Source organism: Neofelis nebulosa, chromosome 5 (genome assembly GCF_028018385.1).
Source record: "Neofelis nebulosa isolate mNeoNeb1 chromosome 5, mNeoNeb1.pri, whole genome shotgun sequence".
NCBI lineage: Eukaryota > Metazoa > Chordata > Mammalia > Carnivora > Felidae > Neofelis > Neofelis nebulosa.
In genome coordinates, this window is record NC_080786.1 from 18,108,384 (window position 1) to 18,128,541 (window position 20,158).

Sequence of the window (20,158 nt, forward strand, 5' to 3'; positions counted from 1 at the left end):
GGAGTGGGGACGTGGGGGGCTAGGTGAGCATGAAAGTCTTCACAGCCTCAGGGATTTGTAATCTTATTCCAAAACCAAAGTCCTTATCTAAACTGAACATTTGGCCTTCACTTTTACTCACAGGTTGGCACTGTAATCCTTTCTCAGAGAGCAGAAACCCAGACAGACCACATCTTTAAGCCCCTCTTCCCTTCCACTGAGGCTCCCCTCTCAGGGTAGTTCTCTCAACACCCCAAATTTCAGTGCCAACCGCAGTAGTAAAATAGGCTATGGGCTGGAAGTTGTTCCAATATGTTGAGAAAGTTTACCTTCCCATTATAAAGCAGGAAACCCAGTGAGTGAATCCTAGTGGCTCTTTATGCTTTATGTGTTTTTCCAAAGTAAACGTGTTTCCTTCCAATTTGCGATAGCATCTGAAGTTCCTTTAAAACTTTCTATTTAGAAACTTTGAGAGCAGGGCATACCACTGCCCTATTGTAGGTGGCATACCCATCCACGTTACTGAGAAATCATTTTTTAAAATTTAGCAAAGTTTAGCAAGGGATTTCAGCAGCCTCATTGCCAAAGTCTCAGTATTTATAATAATTTGCTACATGGACTTGCTTTATTAGATTGTGCTTTATTCGAGTTAAGAATTTAAAAAAAAAAAAACACCACCAGACTTCTTAATTAAATGCTTGCTAATAGCAAGGTTTAGGAGGGGACTGTCTTTTCTTTTTTACAATATGGAATTGTCTGTCAAATATATAAAGTCAGAAATAAATGATAAAACAGATTAACCTGTTTTCTTCCCCTCTACATCTGCCATGGCAGCGATGGGCCTTTCGTTGTATACACGTTGACAGGCATGGTTCAGGAAAGTGACAAAGTCGCAAGAAACCACATGAAAAATGAAGGTGCTTTAGCTCGTGCGCTGGCTGGCGTGCCTACTAAACTAATTGTGACCACACTATGGTCCTAGCTTGAATGCAGCAGCCTTTCTTTGTACTGCCTTCATTTCCTTTACAAACAGCTACAGAGATTACTCTGTTGCTCACTTTTGCCTGGGGCCAGCTGGGCAACATTAATTGCTGTAGGGCTAGGGAATTATGCCCAGGGAATTCAGAAATGTGTGTGACATTTACATTAACTGGGTGGGCTTTCAGCGACGCCATCTAAAGCTTTCGTGTTATTTATAAACTACAGTTTAAAATGAGTCCAGACAGCCCACGTGGAAAATACATGTATATAAGAAAAAGAAGTTGTTTTCAAACTTGGTCTGCCTTCATGCAGATGTGTCCAGAGGCTAAGAACCATGTTTCACTTTTACTTTGCATACGATTCAGTGATTTATCCAGTGTTCCTGTTCTCTAAGTTAGAAATTTAACTCCTGAAGTTGTCATTAAAGAGAAAATGGACACAGTTACTAGAAATTTATGAATCAATGAATGAACAAACTAGGCTTTATCAAGAAATGAATCATTCCATTTTTTACAATAGCTTTTGTTTATCTACTTGTAAAAGCAATCTGTGGAAACTGAGAAACAAAAAAAGATTAATATTCACATCTTGGAATGTTTCTTTGAATCATTTTCTACGCATATAAAACATACACCTTCATGCTTAAAAAACGGTTGAATTGGGGCGCCTGGGTGGCGCAGTCGGTTAAGCGTCCGACTTCGGCTCAGGTCACGATCTCGCGGTCCGTGAGTTCGAGCCCCGCGTCAGGCTCTGGGCTGACGGCCCGGAGCCTGGAGCCTGCTTCCGGTTCTGGGTCTCCCTCTCTCTCTGCCCCTCCCCCGCTCATGCTCTGTCTCTCCCTGTCCCAAAAATAAATAAACGTTAAAAAAAAAATTTTTTTTTTAAATGGTTGAATTCATAGTTTGTTGTGTTTAGTTTTTTGACCTGCTTTTACATTTAACTTGCTATTGTATTTCTAACATTGTGATTTGTAAAGCACTAGCTTTAACGTCTGCGCAATAACTTTTTAAAAGTACTCCCCCCCAGTTTGGAACTTACAGACTGCTTCTGCCATATTGTGCCCCTCCACATTACTGGGAAATCAGTAGGTAGGCAAATACTTCTGTAGACATCTGTACCTGAAAATTGTAGTCTGTATTTTTGGTTGTTTCCCTGGAAGCATCCATGCTTTCTTAGAGCTAAAGCAGAAACACAGCTTAGGATCCACTTCCTAGAAAAGAAGTCCTCCATTTCAGCCCCGTTAGATTCTTTGTCCTCTGTGACTCTTTTTTGCTAAAGGAATAACCAGTCAGGTTCACATCCCTCTTTAGCCCACATCCTTGTCCTCAGAAGGACAGCATTACCAAATCGGACCACAGGGGTTGGCCCAGACCATGTTTAACTTTCTTTGGGCGTGGAGGATAAGCCAGGATGGCAACTTGCCCAAAAGTGATCCAAGAACCTTTTGTAGGGAAGGTTTTGTTCAATAGGACCTGAGAGAATATTTTAAAATAAAAGTTTTATTAAGGTGAAATTTGTTCCTGTGTTAGAAAGATAAGGTTCATCCTTTAATAAACCCAGACTAGCTCCTTCCAACATGTTTGCTTGCTCTCTGTAGACACACAGTCTCAATGACCTGAGAAAGACTTTACACCCTGAAAAGGGAGATAAAGGAAACTCAAGACCATGAACTCCTTTATCACAGTGATGCACATAGATGCTCACACCATTCTTCACTGTCAGTTGCAGAACCCTTTGTTCCTCTTTCAAAAAGTGTCTTTGTGTTTCTCAGAATGAGCTGACGCTCTCTCTCCCAGCTGTCGGAAATGCAAGAGAACTTCGTGGAAAGCAAGGGTATATATGGTCCCCTGTAAGGTTAGAGGTGAGCTCCCGTCACTTAGTCACAGTTGCCATCTGCTCTCAGGGGCACTGGTGCCGCAGACATTGTTACTGTGGGGGACAGGAAGTGTCTCTCTTACAGGTATTGAGCTCCCTTTTCCCAAAGAAGCACAACCCGGCACCTTTGGAGGATCTTTTCTCTCCTGGTTTTCCTCTGACTGATTTATAATGTGACTTGAAAGTGTTAAGGACTTGTTCTGGAAAAGATTATGACAACTTATAAAGATACATACACTATAACAGGTTAACATAAATTAGTAAAGAAAAAGAACAGGATGGCAAAGGAAAACAAGGATAGACACTAATGAGCTGTGGAGGTTAGGTTAATATGCAAAATGTATGCCATCATGCATCTAATAACGTTTTATTGAATGCCTAATATTTGCCAGGAACTCTGGACATGTTTTTCAAACTTAGTTATAACACATTAATGGTCCATAAATCTATTGAGTAAGTGGTCACAATTTTTAATGCAATAGGATATGAAGACTAGAACAGAGTACAATAGTATATATTAGAAGACATTGCACAAAGTAAGGGCGTTATTTACTAAAATGTATGTTGCGTATTTATATGTGTGTTTGTGTATTGGGTCATGATATAAAATGTATTTCTTTTTTTAAATTAATTTATTTTTTAATTTACATCCAAGTTAGTTAGCATATAGTGCAACAATGATTTCAGGAGTAGATTCCTTAATGCCCCTTACCCATTTAGCCCATCCCCTCTCCTCCAACCCCTCCAGCAACTCTGTTTGTTCTCCATATTTAAGATTCTCTTATGTTTTGTCCCCCTCCATGTTCTTATGTTCATCTTTTTTTGTATCTTAAAGTCATCATATGAGTGAAGTCATATGATATTTGTCTTTCTCTGACTAATTTCACTTAGCATAATACCCTCCAGTTCCATCCACATAGTTGCAAATGGCAAGATTTCATTCTTTTTGATTGCTGGGTAATACTCCATTGTAAATATATACCACATCTTCTTTATCCATTCATCCATCGATGGACATTTGGGCTCTTTCCATACTTTGGCTATTGTGGATAGTGCTGCTATAAACATGGGGGTGCATGTGTCCCTTCGAAACAGCACACCTGTATCCCTTGGATAAATACCTCATAGTGCAATTGCTGGGTTGTAGGGTAGTTCTATTTTTAGTTTTTTGAGGAACCTCTACACTGTTTTCCAGAGTGGCTGCACCAGTTTGCATTCCCACCAGCAGTGCAAAAGAGGTCCGCTTTCTCCACATCCTGGCCAACATCTGTGGTTGCCTGAGTTGTTAATGTTAGCCATTCTGACAGGTGTGAGGTGGTATCTCATTGTGGTTTTGGTTTGTATTTCTCTGATGATGAGTGATGTTGAGCATGTAAAATGTATTTCTTATTGCGGTCATAGTAAAAGAAAATCTGAAAAGCACTGCCCGAAAGGTATGCACATTTTTAGGGCTGGGTTTTCTAGAAACCACGGAGAGGAAAGAAAACGTTAATTACACATTTTTGCTGCTCATCTCCCATGAGGAAAACAATTTGCCCTATTCTTCACAAAGAGAAAAAGTGAGTAACATACTAAACAAATTCTTTACAGAAAACCCTGATAACTTAAGACTGTTTCTTTTGGCATCCTCCCTTTCTCCACTCCATTGGTCTACACTCTACAGGATGTCTGAAATTTCCCCTGATGTATGCTTTACATCCTGTCACACTTGCTTACCATGTCTGTCTGTGCCCTTATTAATGCTAAGTAATAAACACACATGTGGTATTTTTTAAAGTTTTCACAAACAAACTTATGCTTTGAAGCAGAACATGCATACATTCCATTAAAACATACATTAAAACACACACATACGTTCTATTAAAAATGGTGGTCACTTACTAAGATGGTTTCGTGGACTATTAATGTGTTGCAATTAATTATACTAATCATCAACATACTGCTTGATAAAATTTCACAAAGTATGTACACCCACATAACCACTAGTGAGATCATGAAATAGAACACTGACAGGAAGGAGACACTCTCCCCATGCCCCTAGCCAAGCTCTCCCCAAAAGGCTAAACTCTCCTGAGTTCTAAAACTAGAACTTGAACTTTATACAAAAGGCTCCTGTAGAACGTATTTCTTGTGTCCGACTTATTTTACTCCATATTATGTTTGTGAAACATTCCGTCACTCTGGATTTACATTCCATTGTTATGTGTATTTTAATTTTTATCCATTCAACTATGATAAGCATTTTAATTTTTTCCAGCCTTTGGCTATAAAGAAAAGTACAGCTCTGAACATTTTTGTATAGGTTATTACTGAACATGCATACAGACTTGCATTGGCTTTGAGGATGGAATTGCTGCTTCATAACCATCTATTCAGTTTCAGGAGATACTGTCAAACAAATTGATTTTATATATATTTTACCACCAGTGTGTAAGACTCCCCATTTCCCATATCTTCTTCAACACTCATTATTGGCAGTATTTTTTTTATTTTAGCTATCTGGTGGTGGGTATAGTTATCTCCTTGTTAATTTGCATTTCCTTGATAAATGATGTGGTTGCACATTTTTTTTTGCATGCCTGTTTGTACTTGAATATCGTCTTCATGTGAGGATACCAAGCCTTTGGCCATTTTTTATTGGATGGCCCTGTCTTTTTCCTAAGGATTTATAGTAGTTCTATATATATTCTGAATATGATTCCTTTGTCAGCCATATCTATTGTGAATACTAGTTTGCACTTTTCATTCTCATAATGGTGAACAGAAATTCCTAACTTTAATCTAATTACCTATTTTTCCTTTATTGTTGTTCATTTCCATTTTTGTTCATTTCTTTTTTATTTATCTCTTTTTTCCATTATCGATAGCGGTTTCTGTGTCCTGTTTAAGAACACTTTGTTACCTAAACATCATTAAAATATTTACCTATGTTACATTCAGACCAATAATCTACCTGGAATTGATGTTTTTGTGTCATATGAAGTCAATGATACTACCCTCTATTTATTCGAAGCCACCCCTTTCTTGCTGCAGTGCAGTATCACCTTTAATGATCAATGATAATATATGAATGGGCCTGTTTCTAGACTTTCTCTTGAGTTCTTTTGATCTATTTGTTTATCCTTGTGTCAGTGGCATGCTATGTTAATTAATGGAGATTTTTCATACTACCGCTGGTAGTATTAAGTCCTCTCATCTTCCTTTTTCAATATTGCCTTCTTGACTCATTGCTTTGCCACATAAACTTTGAAATTAGTTTACCAACTTCCATTAAAAAGTACTTCTGTGATTTTGATAGGGATTCTCCTTAACTAATTTGAGGAGAACTGATACCTTTACAAAATTAATTCTTCCAATCTGGGATCATGTTTTCCCACCTTCTTTTTTATTTTCAGTAAGCCTGTGTAGTTTTCTGTGTAGAGGTCTCTCGTATCGTTTTCTTGTTAGATTTACTTTTTAGGTATTTTATATTTTTATGCTAAGATAAATGTTATAGTTCACTGAATTTACTAATTGTTTGTTGTTGCTATACAGCAATCCAATTGAATTTTATATGTTGTTGATCTTTTTTTTTTCTTTAAGTTTATTTATTTTTGAGCGAGAGGGAGAGCACAATCAGGGGAGGGGCAGAAAGAGAGAGAGAGAGAAGGAGAGGCACAGAATCTGAAGCAGGCTTCAGGCTCTGAGCTGTCAGCCCAGAGCCCGACACAGGGCTTGAACTCATGAACCGTGAGATCATGACCTGAGCCAAAGTCAGACACTTCACCGACTGAGCCACCCAGGTGCCCTTATATATTGATCTTATACCCAGTGACCTGGTTAACTTCAATTATTAGTTTTCATAATTTCTTTGTAGATATTTTGTATTTTCTCACACAAATTATATCAGAGAATAAACATGATTATATCTCTTTATTTTGGTCTTTTTTTTTTCCTTATTGCAGTGGCTAGGACCTCTAGCATAATATTTAATAAAGATGATTATAGAAGGTGAATGTACCTTTGAATTTTTCCTAGTCTAGGAGCAAAACTTTCAATATTTATCATTAAGATGTTTTTTATAGGTTTTATCAGATTGAGAAAGTTTCCTTCCACTCCTAGTTTGCTGAGAGTTTTTTGTCATGAATAGATTTGAAAGCAAAAGCTTTTTTCTGCATCCATTGAGATAACCGTATGCTTTTTTCCATTTTTCTGTTAATAGGATACTTTAAATTGACTGATTTTCCAATATTAAACCAACATTCTATTTTTAGAATAAATTCCTCTTGCTCACAATGTGGTATCACCTAAAAAACATCTCAGGATTCAGTTTGTTAATATTTTGTTTAGTATTTTTCTCCTAAGTTCATATGGGATATTAATTTGTAAAGTTCTTTCTTATAACATTCTTGTCAGTTATGGGATCAAGGCTAAGCTGACCTCATAAAATGAGTTTGATGTAATGGATTGAGATATAATCCCTCTTTTTCAGTATTATGGATGAACCATGTAAGATTGGTGTGGTATTCCCTTAAGTATGTGGTAAAATTCACCAATAAAGCAGTTCAGGATTGGAGAATTTTTTGTGAGGAAATTTTTAAGTACAAAAGTCAGTTTCTCAAAGGATACGACTATTCACATTTGCATTGTTATTTTCCTATTTGGATAAATAGTTTATTAGTGTTTATCCTTCATCAACATTTTCAAATATTGCCATAAAGTGTTCATATATCCTCTGATCTTTTTAAGATCTGTAGAACCTATGGTGATTTCCCTTTTTAATTTCATATTTGCAATTTTTTGCCTCCTTCTTTCTTTCTTGATTAACCTGGCTACATACAGGCTTATGGATTTTATTGGTATTTCCCAAGAAGACATTTTTGGCTTGGGTACTTTCTCTATTACATCTGTGCTTTCCATATCGTATTTTCTAATTATTATTTTTTCCTTCTACTTTGTTGACTTTAATTTGGTGTTATTTTTATGACGAGATAGATACTTAAGTCATTAATTTTCAGGCTTTCTTTTTTTCTAATAGATACATTTAAGTATATACATTCTCCTCCAAGGACATTATTAGCTGCAGCTTACACATTTTGATATGTCATGTTTTCTTCATATTTCAGTTTATAATATTGCCTAATTTTCATTGTGCTTTACCTTAACCCATGGGGTAATTGGAAGTATATTGCATAATTTCAAACATATTTGATTTTTTTGTTATTGTCTTATTATTAATTCTAGCTTAATTCCTCTGTGGTTAGAGAATGTATTCTACATGATTTTTCATCTATGAAATTTTTCCAGACTTGTTTATTGCCCAGAGCATAGTTAATTTTGGTAATTGTTTAATGTGTATTCTGTGCATTCTGTAGTTGTTGGCCACGATGTTCTAAGTAGATTAAGGCAAATTTATTAATCACATTATCCTAATTCATTTTAAAAAAGAATGTTCTACCAATTCCAAGAGAGGTACCTTGAAATCTCCCACTCAGATTGTGGATTTGCTTACTTTTTTTTTAGTTCTAGCAATGTTGGCTTTATAGATTTTGAGACTTGCTTCAGGTGCATTCGGATTTTAGATTTTTTGTCTTCCTATGGATTTTATCATTATGAAGTTTTCCTTTTTTCTCTAGCAATATCTCTTATCATTAACTTTACTGTGTCTGATATTAATATAAGCTATATGTATTGTTCCAATCCTTTTTCTCGTTCAGATTTTGTGTCCTTATATCCAAAGTGTGTCTCACTAAAACAGCATTTTGTTAACTTAGTACATGTATATTACTTGAAGTGTTCTTCTATTTGTATTTTATGAAAGTACTGATATATTTGTGTTATAACCTATGATAGTACTATTTGATTTTTTTTCCTCCCCAGCTCTTTAGTGTTTCTTTACCTCTCCTTTGTTCCTTTTTGAATTAATGAAATATTTTGTCTCAATTGGCTTGTTAGTCATATATTCTTTTCCTCTCTTTTTTAGTGCTTATACTAGAAATTACAAATTGTATTATTATTTTATTAGAGCATAATACAAATTGTGACTGACCATTTTCCAGAAAATTTTAGAGACTTAGACCGTTTTAATCCCATTTATCCCTTCTACTTTTTGTATTATTATTGCTTATAGTTCAATTTTATATACATTTTTAAACTACAAGAAATTGCAATTATTGTTTAAAGAGTTAATATGCATTTATGTTTGCTGCATATTTACCATTTTCATTGCTCATCATTCCTTCCTGTATTTCCAAGCTCTCACCTGGATTTTTTTTCCTTCTCCCTAATATATACATATTTTTTTAGTATTGGTCTGTTGGTGGAAAATTCTCATAGGATTGCTTATCTGAAAAAGTCTCAATTTCATCTTCATTTTTAAACAGATTTATTGAGGTCTGACTGATATAAAATAAACTAAGTGTATTTAAAATATACAGTTTGGTAGATTTTGACATATGTATGCACTGATAAAACATCACCACAGTCAATGTAATTAACATATCTACTACCACCAAAAGTTTCTTTATGCCGCATTTTTATTCCCCAAATGCAGAGCATAACTTTGAGAGCATTTGGGACAAACCCACCTTTTCCTGGTCCTTTGTATTAGGTTCAACATGGAACTAAAGAAATATCTTCCAATTTCTTGTACCAGTAAAATAATAACAACACCAGCTAACACTTATATGTGCTTATATGTACCAGGCAGTGCTGGAAGCACATTACATATTTTAGTACTTGATTTATTGATTTTACTCTTCATCACAACTTTATGAATTGGGCATTATTATTCCCATTTTACCATTGAGGAACTGATCTCAGGGCATGATCAAACATGTGCATTCTTTGGCTTGGTGAAGATCTTCTACCTGGAGATTCATCAGTGTCTCACTCTTAAGCACAGATGTGTTACTTTCAACCTTTTCTTTTATTTATATTTTGGAAAACTTGGGAAATATAGGTGGGCATACAGACTAAAATTGAAATCACCAATACTCCACCCACCCAATGTTTACAACTTCCGGCAATTAATTGTACCCTTTGAGCCTTTTGCCATTATAGATAACCCCGCATGAACATCTTTGTCACTCTAGCTTTGTATACAGCCATACTCATTTATTTAAGATAAATTCTGAGAAGTAGAATTCCTGAATAAAAGAACCTGAAAAACCTGTGGCTTTTAACGCACGCATTAATGTTTTACTAGTACTGGGTAAGGGTGTGGGGAGGGTGCACAGTAAGCAGATGAACTTCAAGGTGAATGAATGTCAGAGAAGTCACATGGAAGAAAGAATATTCCAATACCAGAGTACGGGCAAGAAAGCCTCGAAAGGATCTTTGATATGATGATTTTGTAGTATTTTTTTTTTCTTTTAGAAAGAGAAAATGGATTTTACTTCTTTTAATAAATAACTTCCTTTTAGTAGACACCACTGGATTTGGAGATATATAGCCTTTTATTGTTTCTTTCTTTGTTATTACTGTTAATTATGTTGCTCCAATTACAATTGTTCACTCAATCAAAAGAATCGCTACAAAGTTCGTTCTGGTATATAATCTGGACTGACAACCTCAATGCCCAGATTCTGCTATTGCTCCTTCATGGGTAGCGGTTTCCCTGCCATGCTTTGTTTGGAGATCCTCCGGGGGTGGTTCTCAGAGTGATGAATGCCATCTTTGTTTAAGAGGGCAGGAGGGAGAATAATCCAATTCTACCAAAGAGAGACAAGAGTAAGCCGATCCTGTGTTTCCATTGCTGTTGGAAAAAGAACAGTAAATGACAGCAAAATTGAATAGCTTGATACTTGCACAGTATAATTTACCCAGCGGAAGAGATGTGTTGAGAAGGAGAGTGAGGATTTGATCTCTGCCTTTCAGTTTGCAGTCATTGTCAACCACGAAGTACAAAAGTTGGCCCAGCAAACCTTGGCTTCATCCAGGAGACTAGAGAGAGAGCCAAGAGATTTTTTTTCCCCTGCCGTTGCTCAGGGTTGGTCTTTTGTGAATATGTTTACATCGGTGAATAAAGTTAGAGTACTTTAGTCATTTTGCTACAGTAGTGCTTTTCAAACTGTGAATTGTGCCCTATTGGAGAGCAATGAAATCAATTTAGCAGGTCATTACTAACTTCTCTTTAATGAAATAGTATATAACGTAGAATAGAATAAGAGTTGAGTGGAATAGAAAATATCCAAATGCAACACACAAGTAAGAATATTATTTTGTAGAACTTTTGTTTTAGTTAGATATACACGTATACATCTTTATATATGTACATGTGTTCCAGATTAAAACATACTTTTTATTGTGGGTCATGGTCAAATAATTACTGCCAGGAATGTTTACATGTAGAGATGGGGTTTTTTTCCTCGGAGTATTTTTTAATGTTTTTTAATGTTTATTCATTTTTGAGACAGAGAGAGAGAGAGAGAGAGCGAGAGAGAGAGAGAGAGCATGACGGGGGAAGGGCAGAGCAGAGAGGGGGAGACACAGAGCCCGAAGTGGGCTCCAGCTCATGAACCATGAGGTCATGACCTGCACCGAAGTTGGACGCTTAACCAACTGAACCACCCAGGTGCCCGGACAGACTATTTTTGTATATAGGCAAATTTCCAAAAGTTGTTTGGCATTGAACAGATAGAACTTTGGGGTTTAGGGTTGAGTGGAGCAGAGAAAGTCTTCATGTTGGCAGGGATAGTAATAATCTTGCTGATCAAAATTCCAAGTAGAAAAAGGTCAGACGGTTTCTCCTTTGCTGTCCTGCCTGCTGTTCCTATGCAGTGTATTCAATAAACTTCTATCTCCTTAAAAAACAAACAAACAGGGGCGCCTGGGTGGCTCAGTCGGTTGAGCGGCCGACTTCGGCTCAGGTCACGATCTCGCAGTCCGTGAGTTCGAGCCCCGCATCAGGCTCTGGGCTGACAGCTCGGAGCCTGGAGCCTGTTTCGGATTCTGTGTCTCCCTCTCTCTGACCCTCACCCATTCATGCTCTGTCTCTCTCTGTCTCAAAAATACATAAATGTTAAAAAAAAAAATTAAAAAACAAACAAAAACTCCAGGTAGAAAAAAATTTGGCTTATCTGAATATTCTTTATTATGGTCCTATATAGAAAGCAACTCTGATAGTGATGCCTCTTTTCAAATGTCAGCTAGAAAACACCCCAAGGTGAGAAAACCACCATAGTGCCATTCAAATACCAAGCCAAAGGTCACCAGAGTTTGACAAGAGGATGGCTCATGATAATGCTATATACCTATTTGCCTGTGATTGGAGTTAAGAATTTAACAGTGAAGTTACTAGTAGTTGACTGTAATGGCTTATGCTAATTTCAAAACTTCATGATGATAATTTCATAATAAAATAAGTTTTTGTGTATCAAAGTTTTTTTTTGCCCCTCCCAATTCAGCTTTATTTAAATCTGTGTTCATTGCTTTCAATGAACACCAAGTAGACTCATGATCTTGGGTAAGATCTAGCTAGTGGCCTAACTGTATATAAGTTTCCCCGAGTGTGGGAAATATGCAAATGATATGTATACACAGATCATATCAGTATATAATACATTCTGCCAAATATATCCATTCGTTGGTACTTCATCCTTCTGAAATTATATAACAGTCAATACAATGAAAAAAAAAAACAGTTGCTCTAGAATAAGGCAGTGGGTGCCTAGGGTGCTATTTGAGAAAGATTTGGAGATGGGGTTTGGGCTCAGCAATAAGGAAAGGTTACATTTGATTAGTGATACCTCTGATGAACAGAGGTGGTAACTTGGAAGCATGGACTGCTTTTCTCTGTTTTGTAGGGGGAGGGCAAGGAATAGCAGACAGATACAGCCCAGAGTTAAACCTTTTTAGCATCTCTCATTTTATTTCTGTTCATACTCATCTGGATTATTTGTTTAGATAGTCCCTCATAAATGTTTGTCTGTTTACTCCTTCCATTGCCACTGCCACTGTCTCAGTTTTTGTCTTCATTAAAAGATCTTCATTATAGGAGCTTTCTAGATCTCTTCCTGCTGCTGGTGCTTACCATGTTTTTTTAAATTTTGTAACGTTTATTTTTGACAGAGAGAGAGAGAGAGAGAGAGAGAGAGAGAGCGAGCATGAGTGGAGGAGGGGCAGAGAGACAGGGAGACACAGAATCTGAAGCAGGTTCCAGGCTCCGAGCTGTCAGCACAGAGCCCCATGCGGGGCTCGAACTCACGGACCATGAGGTCATGACCCGAGCCGAAGTCAGATGTTCAACCGACTGAGCCACCCAGGTGCCCGGAGTGCTTACTATTTTTGATAGGGTCGGGGTCAAGGGCTCCGCTGAAAGCCATGTGAAAGCTACATACCATCTATCAAAAAACTGAATGCTTACACAAACTTCTGCCGTTTGTTCCGGAGGGTTAGGAATTCCCTGAGGTCTATACCTAAGTAATAACCCCTTGTCTAGCAGTCTCCCTCCAATCTCCATCCCTCAAAACTCTATCAGAATAATGTTCCTAACGCACAATTTAGATTATGTTACTCTCTGCTTAGAACCATCTAATTTCCTGCCACCTTTAGAACAGAAATCCCATCGGCAGCATTGGAATCCAGGCTTGTTCAGTCTCTCAAATTTGTAGCCCCATCGTCCCCTCCTCACCCCTGCCCCCTCTTCCCAAATACACAACCTTCTAAGCCAAACCAGAATGCCTGCTATTTCCCCCAATACTTCTTACACTTCACTTCCACAGTCGCTCCTACCTGTCCTTCACTTTTACCTATTCAGGTCATTTCTAACCGTCAAGCCCAGTCTTTCTGCTTCTCAGTATCTTTGTGGATGTAGCCTTCAGCCCTGAGTAACACCTTGTGTAACGTCTTGCACATCATGGTGCTGTATTTACCCCTTTGCTTTCAAATCCCTCTCTCATATTACTGAGAGGCTGCCCCTGAGGGTTGTGCTTTCTGGGTCCCAGTTGGCCCCCAATTGGATTCAACCCTGGAAATCCCTGGAGGGAGAATGGAAGACTGAAAGAAGAGAGAAGCCAGGGTATTTCTTCCCCACACTCTCTGCCTCAGACGGTATCTTAGATGAAGGCTGTGTCTCTCCTCTAGGGAGACACAGGTCCAACTAGAGACGCCCTCTGAGCTTTTGCTGGGTGACCTTGGCCCCTGTGTTCCAGTATTAACACTCCATTGAACTCCAGGATTTCCAGCAGTCATTCACCTCCTGGATGCCTCCTTTTCCCATTTGCCTTTACATCTTTTCCTTCACCTGCGTAATGAATTTCCTACATTGCAATCCTTCTGTTTAAATACTCAGACCGAGTTCTATTTTCCTGGTTGAACCTTGACTGATACAGCTGACATTTTGTGGATATTTGCTGAATATTAATAACTTAATTTTAAACCGTCTTCTATGTGGGCATCTATGGGTTTTTTTTTTTTTTTGAGTGAACCAGGCAAATGTCCTGGTCAGCTATCTAGTACCCACTAGCATTGAATGGGGTTGCTTGGCATAGTAACAAATTACCTCAAAATTCAATGGTTAGAAACAGTTGGCATTTATAAGTTCGTGGGTCTGAGCTGAGTCTCAGTTGGCTGGGTGGTTCTTCAGCTTCCGGCTGGGTCCACTCCTGCATAGGTGGCAGCTCTGGGTCAGCTGGATGGTTCCGCTCATCTTGCCTGGGCTCTCATACTTCTGCAACTTGACTAGTCTAGGTTGATCCAGCATAGCCTTGGCAGGGACAACTGACGTGAGTCAACTTCATTCCATGTTTCTCAACCATGACAGGCTAGCTGAGGCCTCTTCTCATGGCCATGACAGAGGAGCAAGAGAAAACACAGAAACAAAGCAAGAGCGTTTTCATACTTCTACAAGCAGCACACCTGCTAACATTCCACTGGCCAGAGCAAGTCACATGACCAAAGCCAGACTCAAAGGGGACAGGAAGGTAGATACAGCCTCCTTAGTGCAAAGTTACAAAAGGGTAGGTACATGGAGGGGTGAAGAATGTTGGCCATAATGCGATATAGTCTATCTCAGACTTCATAAGGTTTGATGGGAGACCTGAGGCTAAAGAGATAGATAGACAGACAGATGGATAGATGATGTCAATTTTTTGCCATATTAACCCTTTTAAAATAAAAACTTTGCCGTAAAATACAATTGTGTATTTGCTCATTTGTTCTGTAGAGCTCATTTGTACATAGTTAGTGACTGAAAAAAAAGAGCCATTTATAAATAACATATTAATAAACCAAGTATATAAATAAAGGAACTTTATTTATCTTTAACCTTGAATTTGCATTAATAGGAGCAGTCACGGGAAATTGTGCCAACCTCACCTCAGGTCACATGGCTCAACAAAATGAACTGTTTCATGCCTAGAAATAAATATATTCCAAATATAAATATGAATCAGTTATAAAACAGATTCTTTTGAAAATACAAAACAACCACACTGTTAATATATTTGTGTCCCAATTAAAAATGTGTAAAGAACACACATTCTAGGCTAAAGTTGTCCCAGGGAGTGATTCTCATTTTTGCTTTGAATCTTACGTAAACAAACCAGGCAGGCTCCTTTGAGCCATGAGCAAAGTCATGGCCCCCAGGTTTCTAAAGAGAAGAAGAATGAAAAATGGGTATGTTTAAGTTGGAAAGGTCTGGGGCTTGACCTTGCTACTTTAAATTTCCTTCATCACTAAGAAATCACTTTGAATTTGTCTCCTTGGAGTACTCTAATTTGGTTTGTTCTTGGTTTGAGGCATACCATAAGAGGGATACTGTCTGTTTGTATTACAGCAAAATTTCGAAGCCACCGCAGGCACACTGTTTTTCAATTTTCTTTTCTGCAGTTGTATCTTAAAACCTGGGCCTGTTCTTAGTACTTCAGAATGAGGTCCATGACATCTTCCTACCTGGATGAGATTCCTAGCCAACTGCTTCTTCACTGTTTGACTTTGGGCAAAAATTGTAAACCTTTCTGTGCCTCTCCTTTCCTCATCTGTAAAATGAGCTTATTAATAATACCAACCTCAGATGATCATTGGGAGGATTAAACTAAGTGAAATTAGGTAAAAGATTAGCACAACCCAGCCCAGAAAATGTGCTGAATAAAGGTTATGTATAAAATGCTTATTATTATGAATCATTATGTGAGAATTTTTAGGTTGTTTTCACAGAGTCAGGTTCACATATATTCTTTTTTTTTTTTTTTTTTTTTATTTTATTTTTGGGACAGAGAGAGACAGAGCATGAACGGGGGAGGGGCAGAGAGAGAGGGAGACACAGAATCGGAAACAGGCTCCAGGCTCCGAGCCATCAGCCCAGAGCCCGACGCGGGGCTCGAACTCACGGACCGCGAGATCGTGACCTGGCTGAAGTCGGACGCTCAACCGACTGCGCCACCCAGGCGCCCCAAGGCACTGTTTGTTTTTAAATATCAGTGTCAAGGGGAGTGTGTCTGTTTACTCATGTTCACCATAAAGCCACAACAGTTACAAACACTGGGTTCTTCCTGGCCTTGTCAGTTTATTCTTTGAGAAAGCTTTTAGAGTATGCTTCTTAAAAATATCTTGGTATTTAGCCTCACTCACACTGTCAGATCTTCTGATTTTCCAGCAAACAATGAGGCGACATTGATGGCTTGGGATTTAAAGCGTATGATGAGAGCACTGGACAGAGACTATGAAAATAGATAAATACAACCCCAAAGTCTTCCGAAATACAACCCAATGTCTTCCGTCGTTTTAAAAAGAAGGGAAATTAACCATAAGCAAATCAATTTTTAACATTTTTGTTTTGCCTCTTATCACACCGAGTGTCCCTTCTGCATGGAGTCATAGAGTAGAGGAGCTAGTGTTAAAACAAGACGCACCAGGGGCGCCTGGGTGGCGCAGTCGGTTAAGCGTCCGACTTCAGCCAGGTCACGATCTCGCGGTCCGTGAGTTCGAGCCCCGCGTCAGGCTCTGGGCTGATGGCTCGGAGCCTGGAGCCTGTTTCCGATTCTGTGTCTCCCTCTCTCTCTGCCCCTCCCCCATTCATGCTCTGTCTCTCTCTGTCCCAAAAATAAATAAAAAACGTTGAAAAAAAAATTAAAAAAAAGAAAAACAAGACGCACCAGAATCTCCAGGAGCTCAGAATCCATCACAGAGGAAATGCACCTATATGCACATGAATATGCACACCCACACACACCCAACAATCATTTTAATGACATGATGAGTGCTTTTATGGTGCCATAAATGTGGGATATGAAAAGAAATGAGTGAGCACATATTCATCCAATGTGGCAGCTACAGGGAATGTTAGAGACCAACATGGTTATGTTCACACATATACAATGTTGAGTCAAAAATGTGGAAGGATAGATACACATGCAGAGATTCATATCATCTACGATGATATGCACAAACACTGCTCATTGTTCTGGATACACATATTGTATGTAAATGCAAAAAAAAAAAAAAGGGTGGACTAGAAAAACACAAATTCGTGGTCTGGCCTTCAAGCGGGGTTATCAAGGTTACATCTATGATCTCTATTTTTTAATTTAAAAAAAAAGAAGATATGACAAAAATCATGCATTTGTCCATTCTAGGCAGTGAGAACCCTGACATTTGTTCTACGAAGCTCTGCTGTTCTGAGTTCTAAGCTCCCACAACAAGAAAACATGCGGGGCCACGGTCACTTGAAAAGCAGCTTCTCACTTATTGTGCAAACACTCGAAGCCATCATGTGCTGCACAAGTAGATGCCACAGTCTGTTTGGCCATCTCTTTCATCTGTTTATACTGGTGGGAAGTGTCCCCAGTATAATAACACTTAACACAATCCAGACAGCTCCGTAGTTCCAAGCTCAAATACTTAATAACCCTGATGAATAACCCGTCATTTCACCACGGGGCATGGCTGGCGCTTCGGTTTGTTAAGATCTGTCCTGGGAACTGTCCTCTGAGACCAACCATACCTTCTTTAGCACAAAATTTGTAAACTGTTTAGGATTCACCTTGACCTCTTAGCCACCTTCCCAGGCTGGCAATCCAAAACTCCTGAATCCTGTCCACAGCAAAGTAGGTCTTTGGGATGTACAAACATTGTCCCATGCCTAAAATGTGTTACTAAACTTCTGTGTTCAAGTTCCTTTCTCTGAAACCATCTGGAATGAGATTTTATCTCAGTCCATTTGCATTTATTCAAAATCAGAGACAACTCTGAAACCAGACCCTATTTAAACATAGAAGAACAGTTGCAGATTAAGCAAATGTTGGGGAACTTAGAAACAAAGAAAGAAAGAAAGAGAGAGGGAAAGAAAGAAAGAAAGAGAAAGAGAGGAAGAAAGAAAGAGAAAAACAAAACACGTCTATTCACTTTCTTGTATTTCCTTTTTTCCAGATCTGCGGTTTTCCTCCCATTGGCCGGCCTGTGTGGGTGCCAAGTTCTGCACGTGATTTAATGGATCAGAAGGTCAGATGTCAGCCTTGACTCGGCTGTTTGCAGACTCGTGGTCTTTATGATTAATTGTCACTTTTAGCACTAGGGGAATTACCTTCTAATTGGTGGCATTGCTGCTGTGGCTATTTAACATAGTGTTGACCTCTGTAGGTATCCGGGAGAAGTATAAAACATTAAATGGGCTGGCTGGAAAAGCAGAATGGAGAAAAGGAAGGCTGCAAGAATTCATTTAGGGTGAGAGGAGTCAAAATCGGATCATGAGAGGGAAGAGCCGTATTTCATGTGTTAGGTGGGGAAATTGTGCTCAAGGAAGATCCAGCAGCCCTCTCCGACTGTCATTTCCTGGAGTGCTAAAAAAGGTGTCAGGAGGAGCTAAGCCATGAGTTGGAGCACGTGGGGTAGGGCGCAGGGCACATCGCCTTGTTTCTCAGGCAAGGCCTCTGAATTCTCCCTCTGGTCCCCAGATGTTTGGTAATATCAAGCAGCCTGTTTGGAAGGCTAGGTTATAATTTGGAACCCAGTTTGTTTAGGTTATTATAACAACGGTTTCCGTTTGCCTCTGCAGTTAAGACTGTGTCCACACTTTCCTTTCTGTGTTTATTATTTTTAGCAGTTTAAAAGCTAACCGTGAAAGATGGCTTTCTGGCTGTCAGGTGACATTCCGGCTGGGCCAGGGTCCGGTGGACTCTATAGAAACGCTCGCAGGCTGTGAGAGTCAGGTCTTTTGAATGCTGCCTTTGTACCTCCCCTTGCCCAGGGCCTCTGGCTTATTGTCTAGGCGCCTCAGTTGGGGTGGCGCTATCTGATGGTAACTCCTACTAATATTACAGTGCTCAGTGCCCGGGCCCTCCCTGGGGGCCCCCCGTCTGGCTGCCTGTGTCTCCCAGCCCTCCCTCAAGGGAACCAGTCAAAGCTCTCCTATCAGAAAGCACTATTTGCAGTTTACAGAATGTTCAAGGGGAAAGAATCAGTAAGGATCACCTGGACGTGTGGCTCGCTAATATTTTTTTTTTACCAAAACCCTTTTCCCAGATGAAATCTCCCAGGGAACCCCAGTTTGTAAGCCATGGAAAAGTACAGCTGTTCTTCTGAATGGGAGAAGGGTTGCTGCAAACTCCACTCTTCAGCTTCCTCTTCACTCACCCGACTTCTCAGCTCCCCTCACCCCTGCCAGGATACCTCCAACTCCTCAGAATCCTTGCACACCATTCTTAGGAGGCGATCCCTTCCGCTTACAGACAAGGAAATGAAGAGGCGATTTTTATAACACGCTTAAGACATGAGACGTTAGACACTAAGACATTAAAGAGTCCACACTGTATCAATCCATTTTTATACAGTTCTAGAAAAGGAAAAACTAATCTAGGTGATAGAAATAGTAGTTACCCCAAGAAAAAGAGAGGATTGACTGGGAAGGGGCCTAAGGGGATTTTCTGGGGTGATGGAAATATATATCTTTACAGAAGTGTAGGCTACACAGCATTTGTCAGAATTCATCTGTGCTTTTTTACCGTATATAAATTCTACCTCCATTAAAAAAATGAAAACAAAGAGGGAAAATGAGGCCAAAAAAAAAAAATCAATGAATTCAGCATTTAATAAACACAAATACTGATGAACTTCCTTAAATACTGAAAATACTAGTAAACTTCCTTAAAGCTATGTGTGCTATTTATTATGTGGGGTGTAAGGTCATTATGCAGAGTTTCAGAATACAGGAGACCCTGTTGCCCTTCTAACACTTTCTTTGTTCAATAATCAACAAAAACAGGGAAAAAAATTTTCTCAGAGAATAGACAGTGGAACCACAAAAGACCTTCTGGGGTTTTGCAGCTTATAATGTGGCTAAAAAGTGATACGTGAGCAGTCTGGGAATAGAAATCTTGAGTACGGCACTTGATTCATGCATTACTTT

General features: G+C 38.9%; 1 protein-coding gene across 13 annotated transcripts in view; it reads left to right on the forward strand.

Moving 5' to 3' along the window:
• The window catches only part of THRB (thyroid hormone receptor beta), a 390,903-nt gene that overhangs the window by 148,981 nt on the left and 221,764 nt on the right, over positions 1-20,158 (forward strand). For all 13 annotated transcript variants that reach the window (XM_058729739.1, XM_058729736.1, XM_058729734.1 and 10 more), the window contains one exon: positions 18,184-18,255. The gene's annotated coding sequence lies outside the window, so the exon portion shown is untranslated. The remainder of the gene's footprint in view (positions 1-18,183; positions 18,256-20,158) is intronic.